General features: G+C 40.6%; 1 protein-coding gene across 3 annotated transcripts in view; it reads right to left on the bottom strand.

Moving 5' to 3' along the window:
• Positions 1-18,854, bottom strand: part of LOC117538531 (A-kinase anchor protein 7-like) — a 49,866-nt gene that overhangs the window by 13,552 nt on the left and 17,460 nt on the right. The gene's annotated exons all lie outside the window — the stretch shown is intronic.

Here is an 18,854-nt window from a genome sequence, read left to right as displayed (position 1 = left end):
TCCCGTTTGCCACTTAATTTGTCTGATCTCAAACATTTCTCAACGTATTTTAATTAAATCTGGTGCAACTAATAAGACGTTGTTGCAGTTCTGATCCCCCATGTAATATTTCATGTATGAAGTACTCTGTTTTTACAAATTACTCCTCAACTGTAAAGAGAAAATGAGCTTAAACAATTATCATTTTAATTGATAAGTCAACCAACAGAAAATCAATCATCGGCTATGTTTTCAAAGACACACGAATCATACAGCCTATTAGTTCAAGCAGCATGGGCAAATATTCCCTGGTGTGAGTTCCCCAAATGGAAGATGTCTTGCTTTTATGTGTTTTATATGATTTTACATGGCATATATTTACATTTTTGGATTGTTGTTTGGCCAAGAAGACATATCTAAAGAATTCCCAATGGCATTACAGAGCCTGAGATCAAGACTTTTAGCTTTATTTTGATACTTTATTACACAAAATGTAATCCAAAAGTAATTGACTGCGCTCAACATTTTCCCAGAGTGTACCGATTCTTTTAATAATCTTTTCTACGGAGATAAAACGTACAAATGGATAGAATAAACAATCATAATGTCATATTTTAGTAACACAATAATGTCTCTCACACTGGACAATACATGCTATTATTGCGTGTGTATCTCTTACTTTAGCAATCATTTCTATTCTCTAGGTACTTATGTTTGTGTGTGTGTGCATGTCAAGTACTTGGTAGTGACAGGTAGCATGTGTGTGTTTGCTTTTCACCTGCACTGACTGCTGACACCACTGTGTGACACCTTGTCAATAATGGTTGAACTCATACACACACATAAATAGATTCACACACACACACAATTCAGACTGTGCTCACGAGGGGGACTGTCACCATATCACAGGGGTAGCAGCTGACCTCCAGCCACACAAGCACAAGCAATCTGTCTCCCTCTCCTCTTCCTTTGTTTCAATATTACCATTTCTCTTAAAGCACATTCCCTCCCTTTGCCCTCAGTCTTTATTCGCTGCATCGCTCTTTCCCCCCTTCTCCCTCCATGTCTCTCCGCTCAGAAGTAGGGCACAGTGGCTCGACTGTTTATAGCAATGCAGCTGGGAGCGGTGAGAGAGATGGGAGAGAAAGGGGGAGAGAGGGACACATGGGGAGAACACAGGAGAGAGGAAGAGATACAGAGAGAAGCAGCAAGAGGAGAGAGCACACACAGAAATGTGTAGCCCAGTTCGATATTTCTGTCTTCACCAATACCTTGCTACGAAAGAGGAAACATGCGCCTACACACACACCAACTATTTTCAGAATCACCATTACAGCCGGTGTCAAAGTCTGCCTTTATGACGGCATCAGCTTAATGGGAATCTTATTGACAGCACGCAAACACACCCTGTACAGGCCACACATCGTTGGATCGTTTTATTACTCAGACCCACAGTTTAATCATTAATCCAACCAACAAGATAGCAGCAGTGATAATATCAAGAATCTGTACGTATACTCTTTAAATGAACAGGAACATCATGTGAAAACCACAAACTACAAGTGTATTGAGTGTGTAGTTGTAGTAGTATTGGCAGAGCATTTTTTGTATGGTTGAAGTATGTTAATAAGATCAGCTTCTTACACTACAAAAAGAAAACTGGGGCACGAATAATCCAATGTACTCCATTATAGGGGGAACTGAATACTAGCTCAATGGGCCAATGCCTTCTCTGTCACCAAAACTAATCTATACAACATTTGAAAAAATAAACAGCAGTCAACATGTCAGTTTGATACTACACATACTTGTGATGATGATGATTATTAAAATGTTAAATTGTCTATCCTCTGTAAAGAGATTGAGTTTCATAATAACTCGTTTTACTCCTACTTTCAACCAAAACTCAAATTAAGCCACACTTTAGCTGCTACAGAACAATTGAGAGAGCTTCTTAACTATGCTTTAAAACTCATGTCCTTGCGTTTGAGAAAAAGCAAAGCAGCCAGTTGATGCTTTTGCTATCATCTTGTGGTAAATGAACTCTGCCTTTACTTTGACCTTTTATTCTTCCACTTAAATGTTCCTTTAACTGGGCGCTGATGTTGTGCAACAACAAGCATTGGATAACATCACTGGTCAAACAACAGTCATCCAGAAAAAGCAGTGGTTTTAGGGAGGTTTGGCTAACTTGTAGCACATGGTCGTGTGCTAAAGGAGAGCGAAGAGCCGTTTACAAGTCATTTTAAAGTCACTCTTCACTCAAAACTGTTTTTGCCTTTGTCGCTTCGGTTGTTTGGGTTTTGCCTCACTGTGTGTGAAGTGTCTGTTTTGCTTTAAATCTGAGTTTGTTTGAGTAAGATTTTATGACATGACTAGTTTTAGAATCCAACGAAGGTCTAATATGAAATTGACTGAAATGTGGAAACTTGAAGCTGCCAGCATACAAACACTAAGAATGATCTTTTCAGTGAAGTATAAGACATCTAATGTCCAGTCATTAGTCCATTTAAATTACATTATTATAAAATAGATGGTTTAATAACAGAAAGTAAATGGATGCTAAATCATTATTATTGAAACATTGATTGTCTTAAAACCTTAAGGCTGTTCAGTGTAATTAAATGAATTTAAATAATTATTCTTTTGTTTGTTTTTAATGAAACGCTTGATTAAAATCAATGATCGGGTGTTGTGTGAACATATACATATATTTTTGTTAAGCCGTATCATCAAGCCCTACGGTTAATTAGACTTAAGCTAGTTACAGTGTATCAGCGAAAAAACTGAACGTTACTTACGGCAAGCTCTTGACCACTAGTAGCGCTACAGAGTGATGATTTTATGAAGGAATCGCTGTCTTGTCTGCATCGTTTACAAAGATCGTGTGTAAGCGGGAACGCAATTCACAACCTGAAACCAGCTTCACCCTGTTTCGTTGAAGGACTCTCGTCTGGAAAACTATTCACTGTCACTTCATTTCAGTGGATGTCCATATACGGCTTATCTTGTCTATAACGCAACAATATTCAATGTGCTGTCTTAGAGGAAGTAAGGAAACCACAACATGTTTACATTGTTATTAGCGGCTAGAATTAGAGAACTTTCTTTACTTCAAAAATGTTTTATTAAATAAAAGTTATTTCAATTATAAAAATAGCTGGCCATTAATTTAAGAGTTGACATTTTATCAATAAATTGATTCATTCATGCAGCTCTAAATAAATTGTCTACAAATATTAGGGAAATCACCTTGTTTATTGAGCCATGCATTTAACAGCATTAGTCATACCTCCAGGATCTTTTTTTAATGAGAATGGTTTGATAATATTTGTTGCTTTTTAAGAAAACACAGAATAGCACCATTAAGTGTTCTAGCTTGGAGGCTAATGTTTAAGAACATATTTTAAGTTCAGTACTGACAGATGATATTTGCAGTAACTTTAAACCAAGAAACTATTTCCTCTTGTTGCAAAAGCTCATGAATCAAAAGCCAGACAGAGCCATTTCGCAATGAATTGCACAGCTGGAATATCACCATTACTCTGCATGCACACATCTGTATGCAACACTAGACTGCACACAAAGGGAAGTGCAAGGTCACACTCTCTCACACGAGCACTCCTTGTCCATCTGTAGGTCACATACAGTCATGGATGCAGCCCTGGGCACACAAAGACACAGACACCCAGTGTGCGGTATATCCGCCCCACTGCATGCATACAGCCCCTCTCCACTGAGTACATAAATCCAATTGGTTTGTCCAACAATGCACACCCACGCATTGATGCAGGAGACACTTACTGATTTTCTCCTCCGCTTGGGAGAACGGGAAGCAGCACAGTTGACCCATGGCGCCTCCTTCCCCTCTCCTCCTGTCCCCGCTGTTACCCCTCTTTCTCCTCTTCCCCCTTGCTCTAAAGCAGATGGATGTATAGCTTCTTCCCCGCTGTCTCCCTCACACTTTTATGTCCCCGTCTCCCCTCTTTGGCCCCCACCTCGAAGGACAAACGGACCCCGGTGAGGATGGAGGCGACAGAAAAAGAAACCTCTCCGTGCAGCCCTGCAGGAGCTAGTCAGCAGACGAGGAAAAAAATGAAACGAGTTGCTCCTTGCTCTCGCTCTACTTTGCACCGACACAGGGAGGAGGGGTGTGTGTATCCGAGAGAGAGAGAGAAAGAGAGAGAGGGAGGGAGGGATAAAGAGAGAGGGAATGGGAGGGCTAAAGCGTGTGTGTGTGTGTGTGTGTGTGTGTGTGTGTGTGTGTGTGTGTGTGTGTGTGTGTGTGTGTGTGTGTGTGTGTGTGTGTGTGTAGGAGACAAAAAGAGTGTAATTTGTTCACGTGTTTGAAGTAGAGAAAGCGGAGGAGGGGTATGTATGAGATAGAAAATTGGTGTGTGTGTGCATTTATGTGCTGAAGGGGGGGGTGGTGTTGTGTGAGCGAGCTTCTGTAAGCTTATGTATATTCAAAGCAGACAGGGAGCATGCTTAAGCGTGTGGAAGAGGAATAGGGAGCGGTGTATATGAGGAGACAGCAGACACTACTGTGTGTGTGTGTGTGTGTGTGTGTGTGTGTGTGTGTGTGTGTGTGTGTATGGAGGGTAGGGGGTACCAGGCTCCACCTCCCCTCTTCATCGTAGCTTGAATAAGGGTCGCAGAATGGCCTGCAGCTGCTGCATCTGTGTTATTTATGAAACCTGTGGTATTTTGTGCCAAATATCCCCAAAGAATAGAAACAGACTAACTAACATTTCATAATTAAATAGGTCAATTTCGAGGCCAAGCATGGATTACTGTTAAAATGATGGTCTGGATAGAATCTGGATATCCCTATGGGCAGGTCAAGAGAATATGGGGACATATTGTGAGCCGTTTTATGATCGCATTCAGTGTTTTCCATGAGATCTTGAAGGCTGAAGTCATTCAAAGAAATGCTGCCAATGTAATGAATAATAGATATTCCAATGTACATCCTGAGCCTGAATATGACGTGATGAGGTCAGACTTTAATTCCACTTTTTATTTATTTGCATAATAAAACATCAGTCTGTTAACATGTGTTATTTGACTTCTTAGTTTGGTAAGAAGTCAATAATAGTGATAATTCCTATAAAAGATGCAATTTTGATATATCGTTGTCTATATCTGAGGTTATTTTTAGCAGTAAACATTTTTTTTATTTAGGTCATCTCTCGAACTGAAATTCCAAATAATTTACTTAATTTCTTGGACTTTTAAAAAGATGATAAATCGCTACTGTATTTTGTTTTTGTATTATTGTAAATTACATTATGTATCTGGGGGGGGGTTTCAACTTTTACAGACCAAAGCCTTTCATCAGTCACTACCCTATTTTTTCAAGTGTATTTTCAAAAGGTAATTCCATCAGTAATACATTGATAAATGTGCCTTATGTTTTGATAGCTTAATCTATTCTTGCTTTGTCACACTTCCATTAACAGCACAGTGTTCTGAGGAAACAGCGAATAATTCAGTGTTTCGCTGCATAACTGCGTAACCCCTTAATTGACGAGTCATGAGCAGGTTTTGTTGTTTATATGTGTCATTATGCCTCAGTCGATGCGTAATCCCGCTGCACAACATGGGCTGTATCGCTTGGTTCCTTGCATAATTAAAGTAGCTGAGAAATTGTGGTGTATTATATGTTTTGGTGCCTAAAAAAACACTTTTTTCTGCTTTCTCTCAGCTCAGCGCTGCACTCTGATGAAACGGCCTCAAACTCACAGTGGGAGCTCGGTTTAGTCTGAAAGCATGAGTTGCTAGTGCTGATTGAAACTATTTTCTGACAGAAGGGTAAAAAAGTGCTGAGCCTCATCCATCATTCTACTATTGGTGAATGGGGTTATAAGTACGTCACCAGTATTTTTTTGGCGGATTTTAAGGCTATTTATGTCCTTATATATAGCACCCCACACATTGATCTGCAATCTGCGGTTGTTGGGCGCACGGTGGAGAATCAGAACATATTGCCCGACCTTATTACTCAAACACATGTAACTGTGAAAAAGCAACTTGTTACCACCCAGCTCCATATTCACATTGTAGCCAAGGCGCACACACTGTCCTAACCTATAAATGGACTGCTTTATTATAGCGCTCTTTTAGTCTCAGCGCTTTTTACAACAAAAGCCAGCATTCAGCCAATAACACACACACTCATACGATGGTGCTGGAGACTACCAAACAAGGTTCCACCTGCTCAACGGCAGCGATGAACAATAAGACATTTCAGGTTGAGTACTTTGCCCTGAGACACTTAGACATGTAGACTGCAGGGGCCAAAGACTAAAACACCAAATCCGATTTTTGTAAAGATATTTTTGGGGCCAGAGAGTGACTTTATTGGGCATGCAGAGTTAAAAGGGGGCGATAGAGGGCATGACATTGCAGTTTAGCACTTTGAAATGATGAGGATGCCAGTAAAAAGGGGATAAGAGACAATTATGTTTAGCTAAAAGGGCCTTAGTTCAAGCCCTTTCCACATGTAGCCCTTGATTGAAACAATGAATGTCCACCAGTTCCAAGGAGGCTCTTTCTGTAGCTAGCTGCATGTGCACAACACTCAAAAAGAAGCCTGTTTTTACGTAAAACACTACTCTCCAGGGTAAATGGAGAATTACTAACGGTGGATTAAGGGGTTGTGAGTGTGAAGAAGATACAAAAGCAAATACACACATCGCATACATTGTATGCGTTATGCACTGAGCTCAGCTGTGTGACAGCAGAGGCCTTTCTCCAACAGCAGCATTCAGCTGCTACTTTTTACACACACACACACACACACACACACACACACACACACACACACACACACACACACACACACACACACACACACACACACACACACACACACACACACACACACACACACACACACACACACACACACACACACACACACCACACACACACACACACACACACACACACACACACACACACACACACACACACACACACACACACACACACACACACACACACACACACACACACACACACACACACACACACACACAGCTGTGATGACTGCTATTTGTGGGAATTACGTGTTGTCATTGACGAGGCTTTGAGCGTCAGTTATACTATTCCCACATGAGTGCATGAACACATCACACCTGTGAACACAACATCTAATTGATTTGTGCTTTTTCAATATGTTTATGTGAATATCTGAATATGTATTCCTGAGATTCTGAAAAGATTATTAACAAAAGGAAATATCACGCAGCTTGGGGACTATTCCACACAGTAGTGTTTACTTCATGCTGCAAAGTGCAGTTTGTGAGTACGTGTATAAGCCACATTCAGTACACCTTGATACAAGGCTTCATGATGCAGAGAGAGGGAGAGGGAGGGAGAAAAGGCAGAAGAAAAAGCTGCAACAGTGTTGACTTTGTTTTGCTGAAGGGCGACTCATGGCGCCTCTGTACTTAAGTCACAAGACAGGTTATGCACACAAGAAGAAAAATAACAACTGCCTGCTGCAGATAACAGGAGCTTCAGTCTGCTACAGTGATGTGGCTAAATGTTCATCATACACACAAAATAAACAAGGGAGGCATGATGTGCAAACACCATGTGTGTGAGTTATTAACAATGTTAGGACTGTGTGTGACATGCCCTGCCAATCTGCTATATCCATAACTGTCTACTCTTGCTACATTTGACATGTATTTAGTACTTGTGTCAACACAACACATCACAACAACATATATCTATCCCTTGGACTTATACACTGAATCGTTCCCACTCTTATGATAAACGTTTAATTCAGCTTCAATACAATCTGAATGTAATTACAACTGCTTGACTCTCCTTTTTCATATATTTTCTGGTTTAAAAGCTTTGAGTAATTTGAGTAAGTCACATCGGTGCAAATCCTCCTTAAAGAGTAGGAATCTCATCATCTTGAAGGATTTTTCACCACAGAAATGATAGGACACTAAATCCAAGTGACACAGAAAAATATTATTTACACGCATTTAACATTTCAGCACGATTCAACACACACCCAAATGAGCTTTGTAAACGAACACTGTTGCACACAATGTGAAGCATCGAGTGTTGGTATCTCAAGGAGTGAGTTTTATTCAATGTAATTACGAAATGGCCATCTTTTCTTACTTATTAATACCAAGACAACCATTCATATTTGAGATATAGCTGTAGCTTTAAGTGGGGAAATAGTTATTTAAAAGCGTGTTTGTTTCTCTTAATAAACTGACTCCATCTCCCTCACGGTGTAAACCGTTGAGATGGATTTGAGGAATATGTTTTCATGCTCCACCAGCGTTCACTCACATTACAGCAAACAAACTAACCATTCAGGCAGTTGTTGTGCTCGATATCATCTATTCTGTGGTCTTTTTATTGGAACATCCCAGGCTTCAAGCTTGTTAAATGTTCTCTGGATCAATCATAGGGTTTACGGCTGTGGGATTTCACTGTTATGTTTACTGCTGTGGGTTTGTGTATCTATGACATATTGAGGTTGCTTACATTATTTACATACCCTCCAATTGGATTCGAATCAATTGGTTGTCCCCTCAGTTTTTTCAAAGAAACCAATATGACGTTTAATACTAAGCTGGTTGCTGTTCTAAGTTATGGTTTTCATGCCTTGCAGCAAAACAAGCTAATGTCCCGGGTAATTTGTTTTTTTTGTAATGTTTGACAGAGCCGATCCGAATAAATCTTCGAAATGATCAACACTAGAATAAAATGTTTAGGCAAAGACAGAGAAACAGCTGGAGGAAAATATTTGAGTGGTAATGGTTTAACATCTCCGCGAGAAAACCAGAGGGATGATTTTAATTGTTCTAAATCCTTATCCAATCCTCCTCTGCTTGTCTTGACCATGGTCTTGACCCAAGTCGGCCTCACGTGCCTCGTTTGAATATGAAATGTGAACTGCTCGTCTGTTTAATGTCACCTTTACTCAGACTCTCAATTTGCTCTCGCCTGTTGTCTGGCCAGCCTATCTGCTTGTCTCATCTTCACCATCTTTTTAAATTCTATTGCTTCTGCTACTCTCCTCAGGCTCTACTTTCTCTCCCCTCGCTCATTTATCCTTCTTGTTTAATCTTCTTTCTCTATCCTCTCCGATTCCAACTCTCTTGTCCATTCATCCTCCAATCTGCTAAGTCACAGTTGCTCTATTTCTTCCCTCGTGTTGAGCCTTTTCCCTTCTGTTCCTTATTCTCTTATCTGCTTTATCTCACTGCAGCCCTTCTTCTATCCTCTTAAAGTTCACTACGGCCTGCACTAAGACCCCAGCCACACGAGGACGATAACGCAAACGGACCGCAATCGTTATCAAAAAAGTCTTCCGTCCACACGCAACAGGCACCAGAAACGTGTCCGTTCACACGAGACCGCTCGAAAGCGCTGGAGATGCTGTAGTACATATGCCAGGCCTGTAAGTGGCGCTGTACTTCTATCACAAAAGCAGCGAAGAAGACTTCCCACGCATGGTTTCCATGGTTGCCCTTCTGTTTATTCTCCGCTGTGGCTCTTTTTCTCCCTCCTCGAGGCAAGCGTTTTCTCCTGCTGTATATCTCTCCGGTAGTCCACCAGCAGATGAAAAACACTCACCTCTCCGCCTCTTCCAAGGGACGAGGGGACCGTGCAGCAGAATTTCGGTTAGATTTTTTTTCGCCGGTCAACATGTCCGTTAAAGTTTAAATCTTCCGGACAAAATTAGAAAAGTGCCTGTAACGGAGGTGATCTTTGGGGCCATAGATCTCGGCCTCCGTTACGGATTGTCTAGCGTCCTTCTGTGGTTTTATTTTGAAAAGTGTTCCCCTTCCCGTCTTGTCTGTTGCTGCTGATTGTGTTCACCTGGTGCCCTGTGTGGTCTCCTCCCCGCTCACCTGTGTCTTGTTGAGCTTGATTAGTCTGTGTGTATTTAGGCTCTGTTTTTCCTGTTAGTGTGTGTGAGGTCCTTGTTGCTGGTGACTGTGTTCAGGGGAGACAGTCATATTGAGGCTGTGTATCATGAACCACAGCGATGAATAAATGCCCACACCGGGTTATATTTGAACTCTCTGCCTCTGCCTCCTTACTTGGTCGGGCCGCTCAACGGTCAGCATCACAGTGCCGGTCAAAGGTCTTCTTTGTTATTTATTGAGCTTTAATACAAATTAATAACGACTATATAATAATAAAAAAACGGAGCCTCTCTTTTCCTCCCCCTCTTCTGAGAGCCCAGCAGCTGATCTCTGAGCAGGAGAGGTGGGGAGAGGCGGGGCTATTGCTTCAACGTTATCAGGAAATGATCGTATAGGCGTAAACACAGAGCCGTTTGCCCCCCAGAGCGTTTCGTTTGCACCCACCTAGGGACCCGTTATCATTTTCTGCGTTTCCGTGTGGCCGAACCGTCTATCTGATAGAGAACTGTAGCAGATCCACCCGATGTAGATTTAGATACCAACATGAGATAAGACAATAGCCTAGCCAGTGTTGGGAGGACAACTTAGGCTGCAGCCACACAGAGACGAAACGGGTCGTATCCGCTACAGTTCTCTATCTTATAGACGGTTCGTCCACACGAGGCCGACAGGGAAACGCGGATAACGATAACGGCTCCCAAGGTGGGTAGATCTGCGGACGCAACGCTCTGGGGGGTGTAGAGTTATATTTGTATTTATTCATGTTAGCAAACTATGGATAAGCTTAAAATGGGAATAATTTGGGTAAAACTGTGAGCTGGATATGGGGCCTGTTGACATGTGTTTTCGAGGACAAAGGAAGATGGGGGAAGGTGAGAGCATGTCCTGATTTGCATTCAACTTATCTGGCTACAGTGGTTGGGGAAACCTAAGGTCAGAGGTGTCTGTGATATTTGGGCGGCCAATCAATGAGCTCCAAATGGGAGGATCTGATAACTCCTCCCATTGTCAAATAGTATAAACAGACACACACGCGGTGTTCAGCCTCTTTCCTCTGGCTGGCTCACGTGCAGGTAAATTCGGGATCCCAGGGATTAACTGTGTTGAATTTGTACTGTATTGATTTGAAAAGCGGACTAGATATCCCTTTTAATCTCTAACAGGGGCCAAATGGCTCCGTGTTTACGCCCTATACGATCATATCCTGATAACGATCACGCCATAGCCCCGCCTCTCCCCACCTCTGCTGCTCACCCCCGCGTCACCCGCGTCATTGCTGATGTGTTTCTCCAACAACAACAACAATGGCGGATCACAGGGTTGCTTTCGTGCTCCAGACGCTACTGACCATGCTACAGATGTTAGTGCATCTCAAAAGACGTTTGTGGAATGTAACGCAAGACAACAGAACAATGTTACCTTAGAAAATAAGAAACCAAGATGTTTAGTAAAAAAAAATGTATCATCCTAAATTAAAGGATTGGCCTACAGAATAGTATAGATGACAAGTGCTGTTATGTTTAATACGTTAATTAAAAGCAAACAGAGTATTATTATTTAATAAATCAGTTGTCTACCTACTACATGGAAAAATATATTTAAAATAAAAAATAAATGAACGTAGCCAAAAAGAAAATATATATATAATATATCGATATTTTTTTAACTTATTGTACTATTGTAATACTGCTAGTAATCCCCACTTTACAAAAAGTAACGGTAAGGGAATACAGTTCCCCTTTTTTTGTATCCTGATTACGTAATCCTGTAACATGTAATCTGTTACTCCCTCAGTCCCAAAGTCCATACGCAGGCTCTGCCGTTATACTGTATACACCAGCAGGTTTTTGCTCTCGAGAAGATTTTAAGACCCTTCGGATGTTGTTGGCAGCTGCGTCGTGTACTGTAGAAAGTTCTTGTGTGCGATGTATAATGCCTGGATCAGATCACATGACATTTTACTCTTTGCATCTCAGATGGGACGGGATAAAACAAGCAAATGTCACACGTCAGGTTTACCGTGCTCATATCTTGTAATCTGACTGAGACTGAAAAGTTGGATTTTGTTGTAGCATTTACATAATGTCATTATTATGGGAAAGACAGGAAAAGCTTCTTTTCTTTTTACGATTTGGTACCATTTACTTATTGTAACCCCTACTCCTAGCCTTTTTAAAGATATTGAATCAGAAAAAACCCAAACATTTATGTAAGATTAGTTAGTATTACTGCAGCAGATGAACATGAATAGGCTTTGAAGCTATCTTCCAAAGATTAATTGAAACGTTTTACAAAGTTTTAAGTATTTCTGACTCTGAATTACAACCTAAAGTCCATTTATTTCCTCTCTTAGGTCTTTAATTTCCTTTTAAGTAATATAAGGTGAAGGCGATATGAGAACACCTTACATTGGGTCAACCAGTGCCACTGGGGATAGTTGTTATTATTGCAATGCACATTTAATCAACCCTTTATCATTTCTTTCTAAGAATAGCCCTCCGCCTGTTGGATTAACAATTCCTCCCCTCAGAGTTCTTACTTAAATAGGGAAATTATGAATTTAACTAAGGCTCAACATGTTATAATGCTTTAGATGCAGCTATCACCAAACAAACCCGAGCAACACCTCTGTGGAATCAGAGTTATGAAATCTACAACAAAGGCCTTACTCAGATGCAGCTGCATTATATATTCACATGTCCTCTCACTGTAATGAATTAGATGGAGGAAAAGGAAGAGCGAGGAGGGAGTCTTTTCTATACAATTATTATAATCAGAACCGGTAGTGATTTGGAGAGCTTTTCACAGAGGATGCCTTAAAGTGACAAGAACACAGTATATAACAATTGACCAAAAATGTATATAATTTCAGCTGAAAGAGACTGATCACTGCTGTTTAGGGTAGGTCTGCATATTTCCATGGCAGGAGAAAGGAAGAGCCATTTCAAATGAGCAGCTTAGTCTCAGAAAGTAATTAACAGACTGCAATGGTGGCACTAGAAAGGCTATTATTAAAAATTCCATTGTTCCTGCTATTATAGTTTTTTGTATTATTATCGGACCAACAGAGTAAATCCAAGTGGCTTCTGCACTACCACACTACAAAACCATCCATAGAGGAAAATGGTTCATGTTCATGGTTCAAATAAGGAGGCAAGGTGCTTTTATTTAATATTACTGAATACACTGCCCTGCTATTTACTCTTTACTAAGACTTTGCTATGAATGTGTACACTATATTTGACATTACATGCCTCAATCATCCCTAAATACTGTTAAAACATATTATAAACTCTAAAAAGGACAGTGTGAAGGACTTGGTGGCCTCTAGGCTCATTCTGAGGTAACAATAACAGTGAATATACACTGATAAAAACATAATAATTAATCTGCTGATAAATACCCCAGATACTACACACTGGCCCTTTGTAAAATGTGTATTTCAAATGCTGCAGTTTCCTGTTTTAATATTTCTCCAAAAATACATTTGCCCACTCAGATGCAAATCAGCAAATGACGCCACCCGGCACTCGTGGCTGGGGACCTAATTGAGCACTGCCAAAGACTTGTTCCTTGGGAAAGAGTCAAGCAGCACAGTCTGTACACAAGTGAGTGACCTTATCTCTATAAAATACCAAAAGGTCACAGAGCAACAAACCATTATCATCATGTGTGCATGCTTTCTGAGTGCTTGTGTTGGTGTGCGATTGCTGTTTGCATTTATGGATGTAAAATGGCCATGAGAGGAGCTACACCTACCGGCCTACTGAAAGAGTATGATCTCCACTTTGCAGATAAACTGGAAAGGTCACACTGATCATTTGTTTATGTATGTAGGGATGAGAAAAAAAAGGGAAAAAAAGCAATGACATTTGAAGATGGTCTTTTTTGGCCTTTTAACTACCCACTAGCTGAAAATGTACTACAGTAGAAGAAATATGTCTACACTAACTGAAAGGAGTTTAAATGACTCATAACGAGTGATAAGAAACCTTATCAGACCATAACACGGAAGGATTATTATCTCACAAACACACACTTTATTAACCACTATCCTTTTTCAAACCTTAATATCCAACAGAATAATGTGTGGATTTATTTTTAATTGAGAAAGCATGTTTTTGTTCAAAATTGTAAACTAGCATCCATCTCTATCTGTCTAAACAGAAGTGGCAACACCATGTTTCATGCCATTTCACTTTTGAGTATCTACAAGCGAAGAGAATAAATAAAGACAAAAAGACATAATCAGCATTTTTTAATTCTGCAGAAATCTGGGAACTAAACCGCACTTGCTGTTACCGTTTAAGCCAGAGGTGTCACCAAATCCACTCAAATTGAAACTGTAAAGACAATACATTTAATGAAAAGTTCACATGAATCTAACAGAAAATCCCCTATTATTTTGTATAGTTTCTTCTCTCAGTGCCCCTAACAGTATTCTGGCCTGTCTCTCCGTCCCAACAGCACACATTCACACACTATTGGGTTGTGTATCTCAGGCTCTGTTGTGGATTATGTTGTACTGCGGATTATGGGATTAACATACATAATACATAATCAGACACTGACCACTGTGTACCACCAGGAAAAAACACTAAACCTCAAGAGTGAGGAACAGTAGGCTGAAAACAGAGCAATAAAGGTTTCAAGTTGATACATCTTTTGTCCCTGCTGCATTAATACCTATTTTGAGTCTGACAGTGCAGTTAAAAGTTGCTCATCATGGCTTTATAATACAGACATGTAAAGCTTTATCATTCTTAAACCATAGATTTAAAGATAGATTCATGATTTCCTACCTTCCATGCAGCCTCTGTTTTCCATTCTTTATCAAACGAAAACTGCTGTATTCTGGCGCTAGTTCGACATAATCAAAACATCTACGCAGGGTAACTTATGCAGTACTTCTGGGTAAACCAGTACTACAAGTTTTGCATACCAGTGTTTTGATGCTGAGGTCAGATAACTACAATTCTAAAAGTGTATTGTGATGTTTGTATGTTCACCTTGCATCGGCTCTTCATATAGATGCATTTCTCTGGTCAGCACTCTGACATTGCGGCCGCTGCACCTGTGTATGTGTTTGTGTGTCCCAAGAAACACCTTAAGGACTCCCTCCTGCATTGATTTAGTGAAACGCTACATGTGAATGAATGGCGGGAGCAAATTAGACTATTTCCAGTATGTAAACCTGGTGACCATTACACGTTTCTACCAAAGGCTGTTACTTTTCCTTATTGAATTCAACATTCTGGTGTGAACATTGTGACTCATTGTGAGCAAACAAATCTATTCTGTGCTCTGTAAATTATACACACAACCAATCACACTCAGTTAAACTCATAGGCCCTATAATGATGGTTTCATTCGAGGAAAAAAAAGAGCCACCGGACATGAAAGAATCAAAAGGTGAAAAAAGCGTAGCAACTCCACTTTAGCCAGTTACATATTTTGTCATAATGCTTCCCGGACGCTTTAGATCAGGCCGTCTTATTGGATACACAAAAAGCCAATCGGAATTTGACAACTTCCATTCTCTGATTGGTTGGTTTTATGTTACAATTTCAAGCTGTGCCTTTAGTGTGCAAAAAGAGGACATATGAGAGAAACTGAGTGAGAAGGATTATTATTGCACTTTAAAATCAACATAAGCAAACATGAGCATAGAATAGTTTTAGGTTTGGTCTATAAAAATGACTTTTTCGTAATAATTTCCTTGCAAAATATAATTTATGCGGTTGCAAAATGTCTTCAACAATGTCTTGTTTCTGTGCTTCGAGAATGAGGCACCCATGTAAAGTCATACACAATGAATTTCCTTTAGTTTTGCAAGGATCTCTTGAGTCATTAAAAACGACATCATTACGGGACATGGATGAGCGTGATTGAGATGGGACCGCATGCAACCTTAAAATTCACAAGTAGAGAGGAGTCAATGTTATCAAAGTGATTGAGTAATATATGAATCTCTCATGGAAACACTAGCTATCAAAAGTTACTCGTCACACCAGACTGAAGAGGTTGTAATGTCAAAGCGGTTTAAGATCTTATAAGAGGAAGATATGGTTAATACTTACTTTAAAGTCTTGATTTAAAAAGCATATGTAAGCTAGCTTTGGGGGGGAGACACTTAATTCCCACCACTTAATTCAGATACAACTAGTATTACAACGTAAACTCACAACGCTGTGCCGTGGACAGAGCGCTATGACATCACAGGATACAGTGTTCAGTTTTATCTTTCTCCGCGCATTCATAATTATGTGTGTATTGTTGTGAAACACACTTGACAAAACATTGTGACAGCCTAGTTAGTCACACACACACACACACACACACACACACACACACACACACACACACACACACACACACACACACACACACACACACACACACCACACACACACACACACACACACACACACACACACACACACACACACACACACACACACACACACACACACACACACACACACACACACACACACACACACACACACACACACACACACACACACACACACACACACACACACACACACACACACACACACACACACAGAGTCCTAAAGGCTCAACAATAAGCCTTTTTGTTTTCTTAATGTAACAGCAAATCGTATTTGTTTGTCCGTCGGCTTATATGCCTGTGATTTTTACCAAAAGGTTCCAGCATAATAAACCCTAATAAGCCACTACTTTAGCTTCTGAACTAAGTGCACTGTGTTACATCATGGTCAGCTATTCATGGAGTAATATGCTTTATTTCAAAGAAAGCAGAGACTCATTAGGTTTTAATAAATCCTCAGAGATCAATAATGTATCATTTTATCTACAAAATTCTACCTCTGTCTTTTGTGCCTCTTTGAATCCTAACAAAGGGGTTTAACAATGAAATGCTATCACAAACAATGGTTTCTGAATCTCTTCCAGACACTTCTCATTAGAGAAACAGCAGATATCGCCTCTGCCTTTAGCGCTGCCAATCGATCTTGGCTTACATTGGCCACAAAGTGGCAGCACTTGTTGCACCCCACATGCCTGAGGGGGATTTTTCAGTTAGTGGCTGATTAAAATCCTATCCTACAAATTGATTCAGCTGTGGACTTGCAAAATGGATACATTCTTAAAATAACTCCTATATTGTTGCTCCTAGTATGCTATCAGAAGCCTCCAGCATTTGATAGACACATCAATACTGTCCGTCTGGCTTCAACCCAACTCCAAATGTGATCATTAGTGTCATGTGGAGCTCATGTGGGGATACACAGCAACAATATCCACTGAGGCAATTCAAAGATTGCAACCCAATTTCCTCCAATGACACATCAGGGAAACGTTAACCAGATCATATACATGCACATTCATTTTATAACTAATTACTGCACCATCTTCAGGCTTTGCATTCATCAGCAGCAGGCACGTGCACACATAGACATCAAAGTGGGCTTGAGCCCCTGCCCTTTTTCTTCCTCCAGAGAAAGTACCCTTTCTTTTTTAAATAAATGAATATATATCTACTGCTGTTTGCGCAGTTTCCTTTTCCAAAAATATATTGATTGAATACAAAATAAAAATATCAGGTCGGGAGATTAGACTGTGAAGTTCCGATGCTCTCTCTACCCTCCCTCCCTCCCTCCACGTCTTGCGCACAGCGGTGCGGACATCGGCAGTCACTTCAGACCGACAGGTAGCAGCACCTCCCACCCATGGATGTATAATAAGAACTGGATACAGCGTCAGAGGCGGGATCTCGTTCTTTCCTATGAGAGCTGCTCATTGGTGCATGAGGACAAAATGGCCCAACTTTTGAGAGAGCGAAACGTCACAGATTACCCATCATGCCTGGCTTTCAGAGCAGAAGTACCCGTATGTGCGCTCATAGAGCATGCGCAGTTGAGTTACCCCTTAAGCCCCGCCCCCCCGAGCTCCCACTCTCAGATGCGCGTTCATAATGCCGAGGAAAATAACTCTCAGAATAACGTTATTAACACATTTTACTTGAGGACCTAATGTAATAAGGGCTGTACAAATGTTCATACTGGGTAGTTTATTTGGTTAAATATTATCCAACAATTTACAGACCACTCTTTCCCAATGTTAGTCAACACACCGGGGCCCAGATCCGGCCAGGGGGCCATGCAAAAAAAATAAAAAATGTATTTATACCTTTTTTCTGGGGGGGCCCCAATGGCATTGACCGGTTCACCTAGTCTTTAAAGTAACCAAGCAACCTACATTAATTTGTCTGTCCAATGACCGTGCTCCCTTTCATGTCATGTGATACCTTGCCTGACGAGCGAACCGTTTAATCAACCTCAAAAGTTATAGGTACTGTAGCTAGCAGCAGCAAGTTTGGCAGCATTATAAAAAATGTAATAGCTTGCATTTATAATGTACAGCAAACCAAAACAGAAGAGCGGCGCTCAAAAGAGAAAGGCCAAGAGAGAACAAGGAGATGTAACGGCTAAACTGATGAAATTAGACAGTTTTTTTTGTCATAGATCGTCCTCGAAATCTCGATTAATTCTGTAAAGTGATTGTGTGATTTGTTTGTTGTGCTGTGGTCTGAGGCCAGGGCAGCCTGTTGTTGATAGCCTATATGTGGCGCTTATGAGTGGTTGTGTGTGTCCGTGCGTGTGTGAGCGCATCAGTGTGCGCTTATGTTTGGGGCGATGGGAGGGGGGGGCCCCAAAGCAATATTTGCACCGGGTCCAATCACAACCTTGTTACGCCACTGGGGAGACACTAAAGGTGAATACAGTCAAATGTTTATCTAATAATAACGTCATCACAATCGTCACATTGATATGCAAATTAGGCCTTAACTAGGCCTAATTAAAATGCGCTAATTTGCATGCAGTTACCAAGGCATAGCAGGTGAAAAGGATAAAACAACAAACAAACATAAAACAACCTGAGAGAACTAGCAGGAAGGCCTAAATGGAAATG

The sequence above is a fragment of the Gymnodraco acuticeps genome, unplaced genomic scaffold (assembly GCF_902827175.1).
Source record: "Gymnodraco acuticeps unplaced genomic scaffold, fGymAcu1.1, whole genome shotgun sequence".
NCBI classification, from domain to species: Eukaryota; Metazoa; Chordata; class Actinopteri; order Perciformes; family Bathydraconidae; genus Gymnodraco; species Gymnodraco acuticeps.
This window is presented reverse-complemented; position numbering and strand designations above follow the sequence as displayed.